Here is a 6,368-nt window from a genome sequence, read left to right on the forward strand (position 1 = left end):
CCCCCCCAACACACTGTAGTGAAGAGGCATTTGCTTAATGTAGTTGAGAGGTTTGTAGTTGAGAGGCATTTGCTACAGAGATAGGGTGATAATGATGCAAAGATGACCTTGAGACGTTTAAGAGCTTCTGAGGACTTTTCAGTCACTGCTACAGGGGCTTAGAGACGCTCAGTGCATTATGAGATCATATAAGGCCCGTGAGTGTTTTTTAGTACACTTGTACAACCAAAGAGCAGATGCAGAGGGACGTATCGTGGCTCTGCTCCTGCAACGCTGCAGGGTTTCTGTGGAATGCAGTTCTCGGGCAGTGCTCATTCTCATAAAGGTTTCTGCAGTGTTGATTCATTATCCTTGTTAATGCGAGATGATGTACCATTTATGTTAATGTGACATCGTTTACCATAGCTAATTCAATTATTTTGTGACAAAACACACATACAGATGACAAGTGCTATGTCCAACAGTAGGCGTGACTGATGGCTTCCCAGCATGCACTGGGACAGTGGAATTTCTATTATTATTTCATCTATATTGCCAGACTGTTATTGGTCTTATTTTGAGCTACATTATGTTTTGCACATTGCTGTACAAATAATCAATACGAGTAAATGTGATTACACCACAAGTTACTTTATGCACAATTATTTAGGTTTTCACCTTTTAATTGTAATTACACGATTGTATAAGTTTGCCACTTGTTATAGTGTTGCCTCTAAAAGAACAGACATGGTTTGACATTTTGTTTGACTGGATAGGATAAGATGATCGGAGCTGTGTAGATCTGTCCTTATACTGAACGTTATGACAGACTAACCCACAGAAGCAGTATGACCTGCAGCCTCTGAGGTGGTCATGTGACTTTGATCCTGACAACTCAGTTTAAACCCATCCTAAACCCTTAAATCACAGCTAAGCTAATGACAAATATCTAGCAACATGTGCAGCTGTATTATTTCTCTCCACTTTCTGATTTTTAAAAATGTCCTGCAACCATGTTCTCATCAGCAAGTACAGGTAATTGCCTCTAAACTGCATTTTCTGTTTTTATCTATAGGACTTTTTGAGTTTGGTGTTTCACAGTACTTTTGGGAGTTTTTGGAGAGAAATATTTACCGTTTGAAAGATAAGTGAATGTTCGGATTAGCTGGTGCAAAATCCAACGGAATAATTGCGAGATAATGGGTGGTTGCTGCAGGGATGTTGTGCCAACATGAAATAACAAAAAATAACGAGTGTTAAGGGGAGATCCATTTGTATAGATGTGTGTTTTTGACCGTTTACCCAATAGTTATCCACATTTTGTTAAAAAGACGCAGCGTCACAGCATCATCCCTTTATTTTCTGGCTTCTGAGCAGCTCCACTAGTGTAGTCTTGGCTGCGGTGCCTTGCTTAAGGGCATACTTTCAAAATGGAGTGATGGGGGTAGTGGGCTTTTAGCCTGCCAGCTCGTTAGTTTTTCTAATTAGCCCTATCTTACCAGATATGTGTATCAATTCAGGTTCTGACTTATCATTCATTCTGCTTAGTCACGATATGCTTATCTCATCATACCCATCCATGTGTTGTGTCAGCAAGTTCAATAAGACTCACAGACTCGGACCTCATCATCCCTCTCCATCTTACTATCATTCATGTCAATCAGTTTCCTAATCCACTAATGTATTTGTCCTTCATCAAGCCTAAGGAAATGCCTCTAAGTTTATTCAGGGTTAGGGTCCATTCTTCCTCTACTGTGCTCATCTTTCCAGTCTGCTCGTCTCCTCTACTCGACCGACAGTCATCCTATTGCTCACCATTGCACTGTATGTCAATGAGTGTGTCAGCTGCTGGAAACCTGATCACAGCACTCGTGCATCAAAGAGAGGAAGAGGGGGCAGTCGTGAGGAAGAGAAATGCAGCGTTGCACTTCTTGTTTTCCCCTGTGATCGGGAGAGGACTGCCTGGGCTTTTCAAATGTCTGATGTGATTAGGCAATGCTAAAGCTGCTGTGGTCATACAGGAAGAGCAGTGCGGAAAGGATGGAGGGCAAACTAGTGTTTTAGCTGCACCGTCATTTCTGCTCAGACTACTGCAGGGCCGCAGCTACTAGTGAGCGCACAAAGGGAGCTCACGGCTCAAGCAGCAGCCTCTGAATATCAGCATGTAGCACTGTACACACCATTACATTATGGTCCTGTCCCACCATCTTTGTCTCTGTGTGCGTCTCTGTCCATTACTTTCCTCTTTCCTCTTCCGTCCGACGCCTCCTCTCCGGCGTTCTTTTTTTCAGGATGTAGTAAATTAGAGGGAGGGCCAGGCTTTAGTGCTCTGTCTGAGTCCTCAGTCTCTGATGACACAGCAATCCTCCTGTACAGGGCTGAGTGAGGAAGGGATAGGGCGGGGGTGGAGGGGTTGAGTGGGCTTCCACTGCTAGCCAGGTTGGTGTAAAGGAGGAGGGTGGGGTAAAGAGGGGATAGTGGTTTTTTTTGTAGCACAGCTTACAGGTAAAGAAGTGGTATGACGCATGTTTTTGATATGGTATAATATGCTGGGAAATTAGACTGTAGTCGTACATATTTTAGTGAGACATTACTGGCTGGGTCCTCACTGCAGTGATCTTAGTCAGAAGTACATGAGTTATGTTTCAGGTTATAATGCTAATAGATAGTCAATTAAAGTTCCTCATGAGATCTGTGCTGTTTTGTCACAAAGCATTAAAGTCCCACGGTAAACTGGAAGCTCTTGATATCTTTGCTTCTCTGTAAATTGAATCAAGATGCACTTATTCAATACCAGGGGCTCCTTACAGAATGGGCTCAAATCCAGCTAATAGTGTATGTGTGTCATGTCTTCTCTTTCCATTCTGCAAAGATGCTTGTGAATCCAGATATGTTCTTAAAAAGATCTGATTCTGTTTATGATTATCAATTGATGAATTGTTTAGTTTATTAAGTATCGTATAGAAATGATTATTACAGTTTCCCCGAGCCCTAGATGACGTTTTGAAATGAAAAAGCCCCAAGTTACCTGATATGCCACAATATATTACAGATGGAAATGAAGAAAATCCATAAACAAGAACCTGGTAACACCAAATGTTTGATCATTCAACATCCATATTTTTGCCGATTGATCTAATCTAATCTATTCATTGTTTTTATTAAGCATTTTGTCGCAAATTTATTGGCATCTCTTCTGATACGTTTACAGTCAAAATCTGCCGTCAGTTTTGTGAAGTAATAGACCATTCTCAGTTTCTCTCTGTGCTGCTTGCCTACCCAGTCCTCCTCCTCCTCCTCCCTCCGTCTACCCATCCATCTCAGGTTTGGCTCTCTCCCCTTTGCAGCTCTCTGGCTTTCTGTTCTGCATCACTCCCGCTCCACTCCCTCATCTCTCTCTCTCTCTCTCTCTTTCTCTCTCTTCGGCTTTCATTGCTGCTATCCCATACCCCTGCAAGCCCCTCTCCATATCCCTGCTCCACTATTCCTCCTCCTCACACACACACACCCACACACGCACACACATGCACACACACACACACACACACCCACGTCCACACAAACACACACACACCACGCCATCCTTGCAGCTGCATTCTGCCTCCTGATTCTTGCATATGTGCCTTTTTCTTTAACGCTCTATGGAGAATTAGGAACATTTTACCAGCTTTGCAGCAAATACGTCTTACAGTGGAGGTTGCTCTGCTGAGTTGTGTATTTCTGAATGTGTGTATGGCCAGGTTTGTATGTAAGTATATTTATGTAATTAAATAGGCAGATCAGTGTTACGTGATACGTGTGTGTGTGTGTGTGTGTGTGTGTGTGACTTCAACAAACCTTGTGTGACATATTGTTTTGTGATCCATTGTACTTATCCACGACCACAGTCACTCTATGATTATCCATGTGAATAGATGCAATTCATCCTCTGTTTCCTTAGCTTAGTGCACTACATGGTTGATATGTTGATCCCATTTAAATGTGCTGTGGAAAGCAACACCTTTAATACAGTCGCAATAATTCCATTTGTTATTGACACAAGAATGGTTTAGTATTTACTTTGTAGTTTCATCCTCTTTATGTCCTTTAGTAAACCTTGTTAAGTTATTCTGTTTATTCAAATACATTTTGGGATTATTTCATTTTAGTCCATTAATGATTTAAATACTTAACTTGTCTTTAATGAGGTTATGATTTAAATTGTGCTGTGAGCGTCACAATGAAGCTTTCATGAAGAACATTTAAAGATTTAGTATTTTACAAACTCTAATGACAGATCAGTTATTGATTAATGTGGCAAAATCAATTAAGGAAACTGCCTGAAATTTGCATCCCTTGTTGTAATTGTGCCAGGTTGCAAAGTTTGCATCAACAGCAGATTTTTCTGTCTCCAAATCGACACGGTACCTCCAGTAAATGAAGCCTCTTTATAGTTGAATTGTGAATTTTCATGAAATATTTTTCACATTGCTGTCGAGGCTGAAGCATTGAAACTCAGACTCAATAAGGACAAAGCAGACATGTTTTCTGTAAGGTGTCTATAACATGTTTATGTCTTCAAATCAGATGTTTTTAAAGACCTCTACAAATCCGAAGCATTTCTCCATGAAGTTATTCGTCACATTGATTAACATATGGAACATATTTATGCATGCTGGGGATCTGTAAAGCGCTAATGAGATATCGCTCATTTTACAACCTCTTCCATCCTCACACTGAATGTGCTCAGTCAGCAAAACACTTGACCTCTAACAGGCAGATTTACCCTTTGAACATGACTGTAGATCCTGTGTGTTCTTGTATTTGTTGTGTTGATTAAGTATAGATCATTCTTCCTCCATGTGGCAGGGAAAAAACAGGGAAAGGATTTTTAAGTATTGCAGATGCTTTATTGGCAGAAAAGGAGAGGGGAAGGGAGGGAGAGAGAGAGAGGAGTCCTCCGATGCAGAGGATACATTTTGTCTTTCACCAGACTGCAGACGCTATTTTTAATTTAATTAGATTTCAGGACACCACTTGTCTCAGGACAGTTGTCATCGCATCCCCATTTCTTTCTAGTGTTTCCCATGGTCTGAACCAAAATGGTGTGAGTATTCTGCTAGTTGCTGGTGCCATACTCACAATAAAGACCAAATGCTTCTATCACGCATGTATGCTCTCCACCAGTGGGTTGTCATCATATTATTATCATGATCATTATAAGAGCAGTGATCATTATACCTCAACCTAAAACAGCAAGCAATATAGAGTTGGAAATTAGTTTTAAAATGTTTACAAAAGCTGTTAACTAATTTGATATATATTTTTTTACAAACAGGACCATGCCATGTCTGTATGTAACCTGTAAATACTGGCAGGCAGCATTATCATTGGTGTCGTAAATACACATGAGGGGATGTGGCCAACAAGGAAAAACACCCTTGCAGTGTAGGCATGCATAACAAACGTGTGGTTTGGATGAGAATCTGAGAGTTGAGAATCCCACTAGTCCAGTTGTTTGTAAATGATGCTCATACCTCTCGTTCAGACCCCACATTGTGTTTGTCCAAAATTGGGGCACAAACATCCACCAACCACACACAGGCACACGCAAACAAACACACAGTGCTGAAGCACACACTGCTGCCTCACCCCAGTGCACAGCCCCACGTGGCCCAGTGCTGTTTATGGGTGGGGAGTGGTTGCTGAGAGCCTAGAGTCAGCAGATCTGCCCCTGATCGATGACAGCATTTGCGGTTCTCTTCCAGTAAGAGCTTTAAACTCGGGGCGAAGAGAAGCATTTGACCACAAAGACGGGAGGGCTTCCCATTCACCTGTCTGCTGCTCAAAGAGCTACTGTCATGGTGAAAAGCTTGCCAGGACAGAGACTGTCTGATGCAACCAGAACAGAGGTGTTAACTGTTTTCCTGGCTCTCAAATGACTGGCCACAGAGGAAGTGATGTCAGCAGAGTAAACACAGCCTTGTGTCCTTGTCCCCCTGACTTTGTCCCCTTTTCTATACTTTGTACTCTACTAGTTTATCTTGTGTGCTTGGTATAGTGTAAGGCCATTACAACCGGAAATAATTTGCTCGCTGTTGTCTCACTGCTAATAGGGTAAAGATTTGAACATGGGTAAAGGGACAGCACAGTGAGCACTTTAATCAAAATGCTATGTTGAAATGGATCACAGTGTCACCTGCGTTGTTAGAATTAGTCCTGTAGTTAGAGTGCCCTATGATTAAGACTTCAAGCTATAGCCATCATCTTTCTTTATACAAAAAAAAAAGAATAGTGCAAAGGTTTTCAGACCATGTATGGAAAAGTGTGTGCCTAGTTCTGGAAATGTTCTAACTGTCATGTTCTCTCTCTCTCTCTCTCTCTCTCTCTCTCTCTCTCTCTCTCTCTCT

General features: G+C 41.6%; 1 protein-coding gene across 6 annotated transcripts in view; it reads left to right on the forward strand.

Moving 5' to 3' along the window:
* Positions 1 to 6,368, forward strand: part of scn8ab (sodium channel, voltage gated, type VIII, alpha subunit b) — a 46,001-nt gene that overhangs the window by 4,655 nt on the left and 34,978 nt on the right. The window lies entirely within an intron of this gene.

This window comes from Anarrhichthys ocellatus, unplaced genomic scaffold, assembly GCF_004355925.1.
Source record: "Anarrhichthys ocellatus isolate YVR2014 unplaced genomic scaffold, GSC_Weel_1.0 scaffold1, whole genome shotgun sequence".
Classification (NCBI taxonomy): domain Eukaryota; kingdom Metazoa; phylum Chordata; class Actinopteri; order Perciformes; family Anarhichadidae; genus Anarrhichthys; species Anarrhichthys ocellatus.